The sequence below is a fragment of the Eriocheir sinensis genome, chromosome 28, assembly GCF_024679095.1.
Source record: "Eriocheir sinensis breed Jianghai 21 chromosome 28, ASM2467909v1, whole genome shotgun sequence".
Lineage (NCBI taxonomy): Eukaryota > Metazoa > Arthropoda > Malacostraca > Decapoda > Varunidae > Eriocheir > Eriocheir sinensis.
The window spans coordinates 17149389-17166888 of NC_066536.1; the positions used below are offsets into that span (position 1 = coordinate 17149389).

Sequence of the window (17500 nt, forward strand, 5' to 3'; positions counted from 1 at the left end):
AAGAGAAGAAAGCTTAAGAGGAGGAATATTTCACTCACGCGTAATAAACAGGAAGAGAAGGAGGAAGAGGAAGAGGAGGAGGAAGAGGAAGAGGAGGAGAAAGAACAGTAGGAGGAAGAGGAGGGGGAGGAAGAGTCGAGTCCAGATTCGTACTCTGGAAACCCGTTGAAAATACCAGCGTTGTATTGTTGTTTCCGAACTCACACACTGTAATTAGGAGACCAGAATTGCACGGCGTATTCCAGGTGGGGCCTTACCAGCGAATTATACAAGGATAACATAACTCCCGGCGTCTTGTATTCGAAGTTCCTCGATATGAACCCAAGCATTGTATTGGCTTTCTTACTGACAGAAGGTGATCCCGGTAGCTGACTTCGTTACTGTATAGACTTAAAGTTGAGGATCGGGAGCTTGTCTGGCAGCGTTGATGGCTTGGTGGTGTGAAGGCTTAGTAGTAGGAGTAGTAGTAGTAGTAGTAATAGTAGTAGTAAGGGTAGTAGGTAGTAGTGAGGGAAAAGAAATAGTAATCGGGGGTCCTTGTTCTCGTGGGTGAAGGCGTTGAGGTTCTGAAGAAGAGAATCATTGTAGCAGTAGTAGTGAGTATGTAGTAGTAGTAGTAGTAGTAGTAGTAATAGTAGTGAGGGAAAGATAATCGCTGTTGAGGGGTACTTGTTTTCGTGGGTAAAAGCGTTGGGGTTTTGAAGAAGAGAATCGTTGTAGTAGTAGTAGTAGTAGTAGTAAGAGTAGTAGGTATTAGTAGTAAGGGAAATATAATCGTAGTTGGGAGTTCATGTTCTCGTTGGTGAAGGCTCAAGTTGAATACGTGGGTGTGCTTTGTGGTTCTGAAGAAGAGAATCGTTGTAGTAGTAGTAGTAGTGAGTAAGTAATAGAAGTAAGGGTAGTAATAACAGTAGTAAGGGAAGGATAATCGTAGTTAGGAGTTCGTGTTCTCGTGGGTGAAGGCGCTGAGTAGTACGTGGGTGAAAGAATAGACCTTAGAGGTTATTTCCAAGACCGGCAGCGAAGTTATTCTTAGATATTTAATTGCGTTCCAGAGTCACTATATATATACTTTTTCTTTCAAGTTTTTTTTTTTTTTTCAAGTCTTTACAGAAATATTAATAAGGTGTTTTCAGGCCGCCGTCAGACAGTCCTTTACTAAAAACAAGGGACGTAGATTCGTTTTTTCTCTCCTTTTTTTTCTTTCTTATCTTAATTAAAAAGTTATAAATGTATTCTCCAGGTTTTCTTTTTCGTATTAATTATTATTGGGTTGTTTTTTTTACTTCTTAACTAAACCAAAAAAGTAAAATAGTTTTGTTATTTTCATTTTTATTATTTACTTTTTCTCTCATTCTTATCTTAACCATAATATATTAGTTTCCCCAAGATTTGTTTTTCCTATTTTATTTTTCACTTCTCTTTCCTCTTTATCTCAACTAAAAAAATTGTTTCTCTTTCCATCCATCCTTTCCTCCATTCTATTTTCTTCTCTTATCAAAACCCGAATGTAATAGTTTCTCCAAGGATTGTTTTCGACATGATCATCTTTTTATTTTCCCTAAATTTCCATAACTCTCTTCCTGTTTATCTGAACCAAACATAATAGTTCCTCCATTTTATTTTCTTCTCTTTCCCTCTTAACCCGACTGTAATAGTTTCTCCAAGGATTGTTTTCGACATGATCATCTTTTTTATTTTCCCTAACTTTCCATAACACTCTTCCTGTTTATCTGAACCAAACATAATAGTTTCTCAGTTTTATTTTTTCTTTCTCTTCCCTTCTTATCTAAGCCAAAGAAGTAATTGGTTTTCCAGTTTGTGTTTTCCGTTTTTATAATATTTTTTCTAACTTTCCATAACACTCTTCCTGTTTATCTGAACCAAACATAATAGTTTCTCAGTTTTATTTTTTCTTTCTCTTCCCTTCTTATCTAAGCCAAAGAAGTAATTGGTTTTCCAGTTTGTGTTTTCCGTTTTTATAATTTTTTTTTTCTTTTCCCTTCTCTAAACTAAAAAGTAATATTTTCCCTCAAGTTTCGTTTTTCCAATCTGACTTTTCTCTCTCTTTTCTAAACCCAGAAAATAGTGGTTTCTGCAAGTTTCGTTTTATTTTTCGTTTTAATTAGTTTGTTTATCTTTCCTCTTTATCTAAACCAAACACAATAGTTTCCCATTCTGTTTTCTTTTCTTTTCTTCTTATCTTAACCCGAATGTAATAGTTTCTCTGAGGGTTGTTTTCGATCTGATAATCTTATTTATTTTCCCTAACTTTCCATAACACTTTCTCTTTATCTGAATCAAACATAATAGTTCCTCCATTCTATTTTCTTCTCTTTTCTTCTTATCCTAACCCAAATGTAATAGTTTCTCTAAGGGTTGTTTTCGATCTGATAATCTTATTTATTTTCCCTAACTTTCCATAACACTCTTCCTGTTTATCTGAACCAAACATAATAGTTCCTCCATTTTATTTTCTTCTCTTTCCCTCTTAACCCGACTGTAATAGTTTCTCCAAGGATTGTTTTCGATATGATCATCTTTTTATTTTCCCTTAATTTCCATAACACTCACCTCACTCACTCCTTTGTCCCGAACCGATCTCTCGCCCTCTCCCTCCCTCTCTTTCTTCTATAATGCAAAGCTCCGCCACTCACCGTCGTCGCCAGTATCATTTCCCCGATTTTCCCTCCTCATTAAAGTTTTTCTCTCACATTCCCATTACTGACTTTATTTTAATTATCCAACTAATCCCCCGCGGCGCTGCCAAATGAGCCTTGTGGGCGGAAAGGGTGAAACTCGGGGCCTCTACAACACAGAGATCGACCTAAAGAAACAAAATCTCATACTCTGTTTTGGAATCCGCGGCGCCTCGGGGGAATCGCGTCCCTTCACCTGAACGCCCTGATAACGAGTCTCCGCCGCCCCCACGAGGCCCCAGACGCCAATCGACCGACCTCTAGGCAACAGAAACCCCTTTGTTATCTGGGGCGAAGGGATGCGAGAGACGACTGAGGAGAGCCGGCCTGTTCCCGTGTTTTGCTTACTCCTCCTTTCCGTGTGTTTCTGGTTTCCTCTCTCTTCCATGTTCCTCGCCTCCCCTACTGCCTGTGTCCATTGCTTCCCCTCCCTTCCCCTTAACTTTGCTTCTTTCCCCGTGTTCCGTCGCCTCCCCTCTTTCCCTCCCCGTATTTCCTGACTTCCTCTCTTCCCCGTGTTCTCTTCTGCTTCCCTTCCCTCCCCATATCCCAAACCTTCCCCTTGTTTCCTTATTTCCTTGCCTTCCCTCCCCCTCTACCTCTTGCCCTTCCTCCTTCACCGATTCTCTTGCTTCCTCTGTTCCTCTTACTGTATTCACTTCCCTCCCTCTCTTTCCCGTGTACCCTCGCCTCTCCAACCCCCCACATGTTCCCTTATCTCCCCTCTCCACTGCCCGTGTTTCCCTCTCCTCACCTCCCCTTCTTACCTCCTATCCCCGTCCTGTCACTCGCTGTTTCCTCTGGGCGTCTCTTGAGCCTGAGAGACAGCTTGGTATACGCTAGTCTCCTCGTTAGTATGATAGGATTGAGTTCTATTAGTGGGCCTGATCCTTGGGTTGTGTGGTAGGTGTGTGTATGGGTGTGTATGGATGTAGCTGTATTGTTAGTGTTATTAGTGGTCCTGTTTCTTGTGGGGTAGTTCTATGTGTGTTGTATGTATTGTGTGGTAGTGTTATGTAGGCGGAGTGCAGTGTTAGATTGTGTGTTTTTCGTGTCTTGTTCTTTTTTTTTGTTTTGTATTTTGTTCTTTATTTTTGGTTCTTGTTCTTGTTCTTCCTGTTTTTTATCTTTGTATTGTTATATTTTCTCTTTCATTCTCTCTGTTTTTCATTGATTTTCTTTCTCTCTCTTGATGTTGTTCTTGTTTTCCTCTTTGTGTTCGAGAGAGAGAGAGAGAGAGAGAGAGAGAGAGAGAGAGAGCGCGAGCGTCTGTTAAAGCCCCCCAGTATCAGTGCACCGCTACGGGCTGCTCCCTGGGCGCCTGCCCGGAGGGCCCGTGCCTCCGTCGCTGCTTGCCGGCTGTTACCCGTGGCTGTGGCGGCGGCGGAGGCGTCCCTAGACCCGCAACGAGCTTGCATTGCTCGCCCACCCCTTACAGGGCCGCCATTTGGCCAAGGCCCTGTTCCCCTTTTAAGGGGGTTAATCTTAAAGGAAGGAAAGGAAGGAGTGCCGTCCCTTGGGTGCCGCGAGGTGCCACTCAGCGCCCCCCTCCTCCCCCCCCCCGCCCCCCAGTCCCCGAAACAGCGAATTCAGCAACACTTGGCACTGAATTCTCTCTCTCTCTCTCTCTCTCTCTCTCACACACACACACACACACACACACACACACACACACAGTATTTACTATTTAGCACAGTGTATGTAGCAACGCACCACACACACGGACAGCGTAGCACTCAAGAATCGGGGCGGCGCGCAATTCACGTGTCCCCTGGCAGCCCCCGTGTTGTGGTGACAGGGCGGCGTGTGTTCGTGCGTGCGTGCGTGCGTCTTTTTGCTCCACTTACGATCACGACGCAAACATCTTTTCACCCCGCCTTTGCGTTTCCGGCGATGGTGATTCTCCCAAGCGTATGAGTCAAGGTGTTCGCTGAAGGTGTATAAAGGCGCAAACACACACACACACACACACACACACACACACACACACACACACACACCTGCCACCTGACAAACGGTACACCTCATCTCACTGTATTCCAAGTCTATACCTCCCAAATGATCCCTCAGACTACATTATTCCAAGCTTACACCTTATGGTACTTCAACTTAATTTATTCCAAGTCTATACCTGCCAGACGATACCTCATCTTTTTCTATTCCAAGCCTATACTTTTCATACGGTGCCTCAGCTAACTTTCTTCCAAGCTTTATGACGAGCGTTGAGATGCTGCGCCTTCTGAAGATTACCGACTCGATTTCCTGGTGAGGGTGTCTGATGGGGTCGAGGGTTCACACACTGCCGCGATAGAGCATAATGTTGATACCTTATTCTAAGTTCAAGGTGTGACATGAGCGTTGGGGTGCCGGTCCCGTGATCTTATATGCAGTGCACTTTACTTCCATTGCCTCCCTTCCCTCCACTCCTTCCCTCTCCCTGCCTCCCTCCCTTCCCTCCTCCCCTCCCCTTTCATTGCCTCCCTTCCCTCCTCCTCTCCCCTTTCATTGCCTTCCTTCCCTCCTCTCCTTCCCTTCCATTGCCTCCCTTCCCTCCTCTCTTTCCCTTCCACTGCCTCCCTTCCTTCCCTTTTCCCCTCCCCATCCATTCCCTTCGTTCCCCCCTCCTCCTACTTCCATCGCCTCCCTTCCCTCCTCCCCTCCCTCTCCATAGCCTCCTTTCCCTTCTCCCCTCCCCTTCAACTGCCTCCCGAGTCTTATAATCGTCCTACGCGTCCCTATACATCATCCTCCTTTGATCGTCTTCATAAAGTAGTGTCGGAGCAGCGTCGTCCATCAACCTCACACACACACAGGCACCTCGCTGCCCTCCGTGACCCGCTCTTCATCACCCAACCCACGGCGAGGAACAGACAGCTAGCACACGCCCACACACCCACACACATAAGGGCGCCCCACCAATAGTATGAGGCTAATGAGGCAAAGGACTTCAGCCGGCGGGGGGGATCGAAGCAGCGCCCTCCTGTCAACACTTTACCGAGATCCCGCGACCGCTAGATGGTACTGCGCGCCGCCCGACCCGATGTTTGTTTACGCTCCCTGCCACCCTCTCAGTCGTCTTATTCCCTCTATGATGAAAGAGTGTGTAAGGGTTCCTCATACTCTCCTCTCTCCCCTCTTCATCTCTCTCTTCGCAAACTAAAAGGTGATGTTCTCGCAATAAAAACGAAAGGATTATAAGATTATTCTCTTGCTATCTTGGAAGTTCCTCTTATTATCCTCTTTCCCCTTTATCTCTTCCTCTTCATCTCTCCTCTCTTTCATCTCTCTCTCTCTCCGCAAACGATAGTATTATGTTGTTTTTCTGTATAATATCGTACCCGACTTATTTTTCTTACTGGCTCTTGTTGTTGCTGCGGTTATTATTTTCTCCGTTATTCATTTAAGTAAAGTCGCCATCATCGTTAGTGGTAGTAGTAGTAGTAGTAGTAGTGGTAGTAGTAGTAGTAGTAGTAGTATCACCAAATTGTTATTCCATTCTTCTGTGAAAGGATGCAGTTCATTTGGCGCACTAAGGAATTTCTCTCTAATTTCTCTCTCTCTCTCTCTCTCTCTCTCTCTCTCTCTCTCTCTCTCTCTCTCTCTCTCTCTCTCTCTCTCTCACGAGGTCAATTATTCCACGCCCTTTAATTCCACTGATGGTTGAATTGTTGTCGTGTTTGGTGGTGGTGGTGAAGGTGGTGGCAGTGGATGGAGGTGAGGGAAGGGGGGTGGGGGGGTGATGGACGTGTTGGTAACGGTTTGGTAATGAACGTGAAGATGGTGGTGATGGTGATGGTGGTGGTGGTGGTGATGGTGATGGTGGTGATGGTGATGGTGGTGGTGGTGATGGTGATGGAACTGCTGGATATATAAAGGAGTTGTGATAATGATGGTGATGGTGGTGATGGTGATGGTGGTGATACTGGAGCTGATACATATTCCGTCGCTGTCGTTTGATAAAGATAATGGGATAAAGAAAACAAGAAAAAAGAAGTGGATTATAAAAAAAAAAGAATAGGAAGAAGAAGAAGAGAGGAAGGGCAAAGATTAAAGAAGGCAAGAAATTAAACAAAATACAAGGGAGAGAGAGAGAGAGAGAGAGAGAAGGAAAAAAGAAACGAGTAAACACAGAAGGGAAAGAGTTAAAGAAAAGGAAGCAGAAGAAGAAGACGAAGAACAAGAACAAGAAAGGAAAGAAGAAGAAAAACAATCAAGAAAAATCTGAAAAGACAAGAGGAAAGAAAAGGAAGCGGAATAAAAGAAAATAAAGACGTCAAAGAAGAAAAAGAAGAAACAACGAAAGAAGAAAAAAAGACAATAAAGAAGAAAAAAATAAAAAAAATAAAAAAAAGAAACAATAAACTCGTCCATCACCTATTTTTTTTTCTCTTTTCTCATTCCTTTTCCATCTACTCTCTCTCTCTCTCTCTCTCTCTCTCTCTCTCTCTCTCTCTTCACGGATGATAAAGAACCTTCCTCATAACAACAATAATAACGGGAACGATATTAAATTTTTGCCAGTTTATTAAATATAACGAGAGAGAGAGAGAGAGAGAGAGAGAGAGAGAGAGAGAGAGAGGTGACAATTTGGCCGTGTGACACTCCCTCTCTCTCCCTCTCACCCTCTCTTCCTCTCTATCTATCTTTCTCTCTCCCTCCCCTCCTCCACACACACACACACACACACACACACACACGACGGGTGATTTGTTTGGCAGCATCTAACCTTATTCCTGGTGCTAGGGAGATAAATGGTTCTCTCTCTCTCTCTCTCTCTCTCTCTCTCTCTCTCTCTCTCTCTCTCTCTCTCTCTCTCAACTCCTCTATTTCCTCTCAGACACTCTTAAGGCGCCTCTCTTTGTTTACCTTGGACAGTCTTTTTACGCCCCATCGTCGTGTTTTGGTTAAGGCGACTTGGCTTCACTTGTCTTCTGACCCCTTTAGAGAAGCTGCATCTTAAGAGTCTCTTGTGGGTGTAGTTTATTATGCGGTCTGAGTTTGTTGCGTTTATTGCCCAGTTTGTGTTTGCGGTGGTGGTGATGAAGGTGGTGGTGGTGGTGATGTAGGTGATGGTGGTGGTGGTGGTGGTGGTGGTGGTGGTGGTGATGAAGGTGGTGGTGGTGGTGGTGGTGATGTAGGTGATGGTGGTGGTGGTGGTGATGCAGACAAAACAACAGAGTATGAATCAAAGAAAATGAGGGAGAAAAGGAAAACTCACGCATGTCAAAGAAAAGAGGAAAGGCACTGAAGGGAAAGACTCACCAAAGGAAAAAGAAACAAAAGGAGAAGAAAATTAATAGAGAAGAAGAAGTAAAAGAAAAAAAGACGAAATGAAGAAAAGAGAACAAGCACAGAAGGGAAAGACTCACTAAAGGAAAACGAAACAGAGGAAGAAAATTAAAAGAGAAGAAGTAGAAGAAGAAAGAGAAGAAAAGAGAAGGGAAAGACTCACTAAAGGAAAAAGAAACAAAAGAAGAAGAAGAAAATTAATAGAGGAGAAGAAGAAAGAGAAGAAAAGAGAAGGGAAAGACTCACTAAAGGAAAAGGAAACAGAAGAAGAAGAAAATTGAAAGAGAAGAAGTGAAAGAAGAAAGAGAAGAAAAGATGGAGGAAGAAGAAGAAAATTAACACAAAGAAAAACAATACTAACAACCCAGTGTATGTTTGTTTTCATTTTCCTGTTCTGTTTTTGTTTTCTTAATTGTCTCCTTGCCTTTCAGAAGCTTTATTTTTGGGTCTTTTTGGGGTCTACTCTATTATAAGGTCTGAGTTTGTTTCCTTTATTATTTATCTGTTTATCTTATTTATCTCTTGTATTCCATTCCTTTTTTCCTTCATCCTCTTTTCTCAAGCTTAAAATTCATTGCCACATTCAACGCCTCTTAGCAGATTCATATATATTCATTTTCCTTTTCAAATTCACTATTGCCGTCCTCTTTAAGCTTCACAAATGGTTTCACGTCTATATTTATTTCAACCTTTATCTCAGCTTCGAATCAACATCTTTAAGCCTCGCAACAGATTTATGTATCCAGTATTATTTTGTTTATCCTTTCCATTTATTTTTAACTTGGAATTCAAATCTTTTTTCCAAACCCTCGCGAGTGACATTTTTCTCGTGTCTATTTTCTCAAGCGTGGAACTCGTATCCTCCCGAAAAATAATTCCTCTGACAGATTTACCCTCAAACATATATCTCTCTTTGTTACAGTGAATCTATGACCTTCTTGAGCTAAGCCTCTTTTCCTTGTTAGTTTGCAGTGGAAAAACATACATACTCATTTTTTTTACGTCACACAATTGAGAGAGGGATTAGAGGTGGTGGTAGTAGTAGTAGGAGGAGGAGTTTATAGAAGTAGTAGTAGTAGTAATATCATAGTCGTTCTTCATGTTGCTGTTGTTATAATAGTTGTAATGGCAGGAAGAAGAAGAAGATGGAAAAAAATGACATACCTAAATTAATTATCTCGTCGGCTTACAAGTAGAGAGGAAGGAGTACGGACAGCTCCCAAACAACACCTGAAACGCCAAAAGAAAGAGAGAATGAAAGTGAAATTGAGAGAGAAGAAAAAGGGACGTGAGAATATAGAAGAATGTAGAAATGGAGGAACAGAGGGAAGGGTAAGAAATGAAAGTGAAATCGATGAGAGAGAGAAGGAGAAAGAGAACGTGATTGGATTGAAGAATGTAGAAATGGAGGAACAGAAGGGAAGGGTAATAAATGAAAGTGAAATCAATGAAAGAGAGAGAGAAGAAAAATGACGTGAGGATATAGGAGAGTGTAGAAATGGAGGAACAGAGAGGTACAGCAGTAAATGAAAATGTTAGCGATGAAAGAAAGAGAAGAAAAAAAAGGGCGTGAGAATATAGAAGAATGTAGAAATGGAGGAACAGAGAGGGAAGGTAAGAAATGAAAGTGAAATCGATGAGAGAGAGAAGGAGAAAGAGAACGTGATAATATATTAGAATGTAGAAATGGAGGAACAGAAGGGAAGGGTAATAAATGAAAGTGAAATCGATTAGAGAGTGAAGAAAAATAGGGCGTGAGAATATAGATTGTAGAAATGGGGAACGCAGAGGGGAAGGGTAATAAATGAAAGTGTTAGCGATGAAAGAAAGAGAAATAGAAAAAGTATGAGAGAATATAGAAGATTGTAGAAATGGGGAACGCAGAGGGGAAGGTTAATAAATGAAAGTGTTAGCGATGAAAGAAAGAGAAATAGAAAAAGTATGAGAGAATATAGAAGATTGTAGAAATGGGGAACGCAGAGGGGAAGGTTAATAAATGAAAGTGAAAGCGATGAAAGAAAGAGAAATAGAAAAAGAACGAAAATATATAAGATTGTAGATATAGGGGACACTCTTATGTACATACACTATATATATACACACTCTTCATATACCCACTACACAATACAGACGAGATTAGGAATTCTACACACAGAGAGAGAGAGAGAGAGAGAGAGAGAGAGAGAGAGAGAGAGAGAGAGAGAGAGAGGAAGCCTATCGCCTCTTCAAATAGAAATAGGCCTATGGAAAAAAAACTAGAGAAGAAAAATATATGTGGGTGCTGGTCCGTTAATACAAGAACGAAGCTAAGAGGAAAACATGTTGACGCTACAAAAAATCAAATAAAATAGGCCTAGAGGGTGAAGAGAAAAAATATAGAGGCTTAGAATGGAGTAAAATCATGAGAGAGAGAGAGAGAGAGAGAGAGAGAGAGAGAGAGAGAGAGAGAGAGAGAGAGAGAGAGTCGATATATAAAAGAAAAAAGAGGCGAAGAGGTGAAAGGTTCCGATAAAAATGAAATAAAGATAAGTAAAATTGTTCCCCCATTGCTCTTGCTCTCTCTACATGAAAGAAAGAAAGTAGGAAGGAGCAGGAAAAGGGGACAATGGACTGGAGGCAAAAAGAGAGCAATTGTTAACTCGCTTCTGGTCTCGCTATAGATGAAATGAGGAAGCAAAAGGGAATGGCAGAGGAAAATGTAAACAAAGAAAATGGAAGCAAAAATTAAGGCAAGGAAATGAAAATTGAAAGCAAGGAAATGAAAATTGAAAGCAAGGAAATGAAAATAAAAGCAAGGAAATGAAAAATAAAAGCAAACAAAAGCAAGGAAATGAAAAATGAAAACAAATGAAAACAAGGAAATGAAAAATGAAAGCAAATGAGAGTAAGAAAATGAAAAATGAAAGCAAGTGAAAAAAATAACAAATGAAACCAAAAAAAGTGAGCAACTGTTAACTCGCTTCTGTTCTCTATAGATGAAATAAGGACACAACAGGGAACGGCATAAGAAAAGGTAAACAACGAGAAAACTTCCTTCCCATCCACTGCCGTTCCCTGTATACGTATCAGATGAAATATTCAGAAAACAAATAAACACAGAAAAGAAAAATCCACAGCCAGCCTTTTGTTTCCACTGGTTCTAATATTAATGTTGAATGCTCTCACCTGATCCAAATTTCCCCCCCCCCCACCCCCCTTTATTTTTTTTTAGACAGTTCGACTTAGGAGCGCTATAGAACTTGTAGAGGCAGACCGTGAAACTCGAGAACTGTAGAAGTCGGGGCGAACAGAGAACCAGGTAGAGAGATGAAATTAGAACAGCAGAACCAGGTGGAGGGATGAAATTAGAACCCTAGAACCACGTGGAGGGATGAAATTAGAACCCTATAACCAGGTGGAGGGATGAAATTAGAACCGTAGAACCAGGTGGAGGGATGAAATCAGAACCCTAGAACCAGGTGGAGGGATGAAATTAGAACCCTAGAACCAGGTGGAGGGATGAAATCAGAACCCTAGAACCAGGTGGAGGGATGAAATTAGAACCCTAGAACCAGGTGGAGGGATGAAATAAGAACCCTAGAACCAGGTGGAGGGATGAAATTAGAACCCTAGAACCAGGTGGAGGGATGAAATTAGAACCCTAGAACCAGGTGGAGGGATGAAATTGGAACCTCAGAACCAGGTGGAGGGATGAAATTAGAACCCTAGAACCAGGTGGAGGGATGAAATTAGAACCCTAGAACCAGGTGGAGGGATGAAATTAGAACCCTAGAACCAGGTGGAGGGATGAAATTAGAACCCTAGAACCAGGTGGAGGGATGAAATTAGAACCCTAGAACCAGGAGGAGGGATGAAACCCTAGAACCAGGTGGAGGGATGAAACTAGAACCCTAGAACCAGGTGGAGGGATGAAATTAGAACCCGAGAACCAGGTGGAGGGAAGAACTTGGAACCACAGAACCAGGTGGAGGGATGAAATTAGAACCCTAGAACCAGGTGGAGGGATGAAATAAGAACCCTAGAACCAGGTGGAGGGATGAAATTAGAACCCTAGAACCAGGTGGAGGGATGAAATAAGAACCCTAGAACCAGGTGGAGGGATGAAATTAGAACCCTAGAACCAGGTGGAGGGATGAAATTAGAACCCTAGAACCAGGTGGAGGGATGAAATTAGAACCCTAGAACCAGGTGGAGGGATGAAATTAGAACCCTAGAACCAGGTGGTGGGATGAAATTAGAACCTCAGAACCAGGTGGAGGGATGAAATTAGAACCCTAGAACCAGGTGGAGGGATGAAATTAGAACCCTAGAACCAGGTGGAGGGATGAAATTAGAACCCTAGAACCAGGTGGAGGGATGAAACGGTGCAGAAGCCTTGTCAAACTCTCGCTAGGCTCATACGACTAACTACCCATGAAAACACTAACACAACAACTACAAAAGCCTTATCAAATGTGGGTGTGTAATCCCCGAAATGTGTCAGAAAGTGTATCTAACTCCAATGCTTGTATCATCTGAGCAAGTAAAGGGAAACTATGAATAAAATAATCGTAATAAAACGTAAATAATCGTCGCGCATCACTCGTTGAAGGTGTAAATTGGTGAAAAAGGAGAACAAATAAATTTCTCGCCCCAGCGCCCCTCCGCCTGTAACGCCTTTGTTGCCGGGGCGTAAAGCATGGCTATCGGGCAGGTGCATCGGGCCCCGGGCGTTAGTGTCGCATGCTTGGCGGCGTCTCCCCTAAAGCCACTACGTTTTCTGCCACAAGCACAGTCTCGTCCTCAGTTCTGTTACGCACCTTTTCTCTCACCGATAAGACGCCTTCTCGTCCCTCAGCTTCACCCAATAGGAAAAGAGAGTGAATTATGTGAACAGCTGAGTATGAAATGTCAGCCACGAAGAAAATTATACGAGACTACTACTCTACTCAGTATTACATTATGGATAATGCGTCTTTGTGGTGTAATGGCTAGCGTGCCTACCTACGAATCTACGCACCTTGGTTCGAATCCCACCACGGACATTTTACGCGCAAATCACCCAACGGTCAGTCATTCTTCCCTTCAGACTACTTGAATACCTGGAGAACCGGGAGCTATATCAAGTCACTACTAGAATGATGAGACCCACTTTCGACACCCAGGAACCCAACAGTCAAGCAGAAGATGAATAACAACAATGATAACAAAAGAGTAACACCGTAACGCACACACACACAAAAGGAGTCCCATTAAACATCTAAGCCTTCATCACGAGCCGCTGCGACCGCCAGCCTCTGAGAAACAGATGCTCGCTCTCTAAGAATTTTCGTTTTTGCTGCTGCCTGTCTTTAAGTCTGAGGGCAAGAGGGGCTCAGCGCGGAGGAGAGGAGAGGAAAGGAAGCGGTGCGAGGAGAGAAGAAGAGCAGTGACGGCGGGAAGGAAAAGGGATGGAAAAAGGCTTGCATTTTAAAGTTACCCGATGCGACGTTAATATATAAAAACCTTTCGTGCCGTGGATATTGATGTGTCTCTTTCCTATCGTGTTGGCTTCACCGTTGAGAGAGAGAGAGAGAGAGAGAGAGAGAGAGAGAGAGAGAGAGAGAGAGAGAGAGAGAAATTACTAGACAGAAAAAAAGAAAATATGAAGAGATTGATAGACAAAACAAAAGAATGAAAAGAGAGAAAGAGAGAATGAAAAAGAATGCAACAACTAGACAGAAAAACAAAGATAGAAATATAGAAAGACTGACAGCGAGACAAAAAGAAAACAAGAAACAGAATCAAAAACGAAAACAAGACAGACAGACAGACAGACAGACAGACAGACAGGCAGACAGACAGGCAGACGCAGAGAATTCGAATGTGTTGCATGTCCATCCTTCACTGACCTATATATTCCTCCCCACAAAGACACGCACACGGTATGTATCGCTTTCCTTTCATTTGCGGTCGTGAATACCAAATGACGTTCAATACTGCAGCAAAACCCACCCCATTACCCCCACCCCACCCCCACCTACCCACCCCCCACTCACCTCCCACTTTACTCCCCCACCCACCACCTATTCACCCATCCACTCTCACACACACACACACACACACACACACACACACACACACACACACACACATATACCCCCCACCACCTACTCAATCACCCACTCACCCGCCCACCACCGCAAGTCACGAAAATAACTGACTTGCAAACAAGAAACACACACACACACACACACACACACACACACACACACACACACACACACACACACACACACACACAGGTTAATAGAAGACTAAGTCGTATGATAATATATAGACTGATTGACTAACATTCTACACTCATTCTATCTACTTCAGTTCGTTATTTTATATATATATATATATATATATATATATATATATATATATATATATATATATATATATATATATATATATATATATATATATATATATATATATATATATATATATATATATATATATTTCAGGTCAAATTTTCGAGAGTATACCGTTCATTCAAATGTCTGGAGTGAGTACTAATAAAATAGATAAAATAAATACTAATCATGCTCAGGAATAATGATTAAGTAATGCAAAAATATTTATTGATAAACAGTCTAAATATTTACGACAGTTTGTTTCTTTATATAATCTCAGCTCAAGTTTTTCAAGAGTATACAGTTCAGTTTATATATATATATATATATATATATATATATATATATATATATATATATATATATATATATATATATATATATATATATATATATATATATATATATATATATATATATATATATATATATATATATATATATATATATATATATATATATATATATATATATATATATATATATATATATATATATATATATTTGATTGACTCCCCGATCTCCTCTGCGTCCGATCCAATACTTTGCAAATATGAAACTGAATATTCGACAAAGCACTGTTGCCTGATTGCTTTCCTCGTTCTCTCTCTCTCTCTCTCTCTCTCTCTCTCTCTCTCTCTCTCTCTCTCTCTCTCTCTCGTATTCTGTTCCATATTATTCTTTTTTTTTTCCTCACTCGCCAATACTTTTTTTTTCATTTCCAGTTTTCTTTTTTTTTTCCTTCAGCTGCCACGTGTCAAATCCAGGATGATCTAGGATGATAAGGATGTGTCTCGCGGGGTCCATTCGATCGTCCTCTGCTGCCCGTTCCTTTCCTTTCCCTTCCTTTTTCCCCTCTTCTTCTTCCTTTCCCTTCCCTTCCCTACCTTACCTTCCCCTTACCTTACTTTCCCTCCCTTACTCAAACACACACACACACACACACACACACACACACACACACACACACACACACACACACACACACACATCTATATCTTTTTCCCTTGCTTTCCTCTTCCTCTTTTCTCTTCCTCTTCTTTATCTTATCCTTTCCGCTCTTTCGTTCCTCGTCCTCTTTCTGTTTCTTTCTTTCTTTATTTTATTTTCCCAATTTCTTCCTTTTCTTTATGTTCTCCCTTCCATCCTTTTTTTCTCTTTCCTCTTCTTCCATTTCTTCTTTCCCTACCCTCTCCTCTCACCAGCATCCTCCTTCGTCCTCTCTTGTTCCTTCTTTCTTCCTTCTTTACTTTCGTCACCTTTCCGTTCTTTCCTTTTCTTCCTTCCTTCCTCCCTATCTTCCTTTCATCCTTCCTTCCTTCGTCACCCACTCTCCCCCACTTCTCCCTCTCCCTGTATTTAAATCTCCAATCCACGCACCTGTTCTCATATCCCCTGTCACCCACGCCCCTTCCTTCTACCGCCCTTACATCATCCCTCCCTTCTCCCCTCTCACCTCCCCTCCCTCACTCTTTCCTCCCACCCTCTCTCACCCTCTCTGTTTCTGTGTTCTTTTCGGCTCTCTTCTCCCCTCGCTCTCTGCCCCGCCTCCACAACCCCTCCCCTCCCCTGTCTCTCCTCCTCCTCCCCTCTCTTATCTCTTCTCCTTGCCTCCCTCCCATCTATCCTCACGCCATACACTCTCTTCCGGAGCCACTTCCCAAAATTGCACCTCCTCGTATGCAAAGTGATTGTCGCCTTAAGAACTTACCAGGTTTCTTTTTCGTCGTAACTGCATCTCGTGGGAAAGGGGAGGAGGAGGAGGAGGAGGAGGAGGAGAAGGAACTAGAGAGTGGAGGTCTATGCTTCATTCAGGCTAACTTGGAGAATAAGCTCCTCCCCTTCCCGTAGAAACCGCACCTCACTGGTCAGTTCACAGTTAAGCTACGCCCCCTTCTCCATCTCAGGCTGCTTGTGATTGGTGGATGCCGAAGAAGGTAGGCGGGACTTGTTTGTCAGTTTAGCGTGAATATAGCGTTTTTTCCTTTGTGTGTATGTGTGTGTGTGTGTGTGTGTGTGTGTGTTAATTTTCACTTTTCTTTTTCTGTTGTCAACCTTTTTTTCCTTCCTTTATTTTCCCTCTCTACTCTTCTCTTTCCTCCTACTTTATTCTCTTTTCATTTTATTTCCAACTCTTATCCTATCGTCTCTATCTATCTAACTATCTATCTATCTATCTATCTATCTGTTTGGAAATGCGTCTATATGTTTGTTATGGGTGTGTGAGTTTGTGTAGTGGATAAGGGTGTGTGTGTGAGTTTGTGTAGTGGATATGGGTGGGTGTGTGAGTTTGTGTAGTGGATAAGGATGGGTGTGTGAGTTTGTGTAGTGGATAAGGGTGGGTGTGTGGGTTTGTGTAGTGGATAAGGGTGTGTGTGTGAGTTTGTGTAGTGGATAAGGGTGGGTGTGTGGGTTTGTGTAGTGGATAAGGGTGGGTGTGTGGGTTTGTGTAGTGGATAAGGGTGGGTGTGTGGGTTTGTGTAGTGGATAAGGGTGTGTGTGTGAGTTTGTGTAGTGGATAAGGGTGGGTGTGTGGGTTTGTGTAGTGGATAAGGGTGTGTGTGTGGGTTTGTGTAGTGGATAAGGGTGTGTGTGTGAGTTTGTGTAGTGGATATGGGTGGGTGTGTGAGTTTGTGTAGTGGATATGTGTGGGTTTTTGTAGTGGATAAGGGTGTGTGTGTGAGTTTGTGTAGTGGATAAGGGTGTGTGTGTGAGTTTGTGTAGTGGATAAGGGTGTGTGTGTGAGTTTGTGTAGTGGATAAGGGTGTGTGTGTGAGTTTGTGTAGTGGATAAGGGTGTGTGTGTGAGTTTGTGTAGTGGATAAGGGTGGGTGTGTGAGTTTGTGTAGTGGATAAGGGTGTGTGTGTGTGTGTGTGTGGGTGTGGGTGTGGGTGTTGGCAACAAGGGGAGTGACAGAGGCGGGGCGGCACGTTAAGCCTTTCCAAGTTATTCTCACGCCTGCATATTTATGAGAAATTATGTTGGCTATATTTTTTCCCCTTTCGTTTTTTCCTCCTCCTCCTCCTCCTCCTCCTCTTTGTGCTTCCTAACCCTCCTCTTCTTCTTAATCCACCTCGTTCTCTTTCTTCTACCGTTCTTCTTCCATCTTTTTTTTCTCTCCTCCTCCTTCTCCTCCTCCTCCTCCTCTTC

At 42.4% G+C, this 17500-nt stretch overlaps 1 protein-coding gene across 1 annotated transcript in view; it reads left to right on the forward strand.

Moving 5' to 3' along the window:
• Nucleotides 1-17500, forward strand: part of LOC127004637 (cGMP-dependent protein kinase 1-like) — a 140665-nt gene that overhangs the window by 78662 nt on the left and 44503 nt on the right. The gene's annotated exons all lie outside the window — the stretch shown is intronic.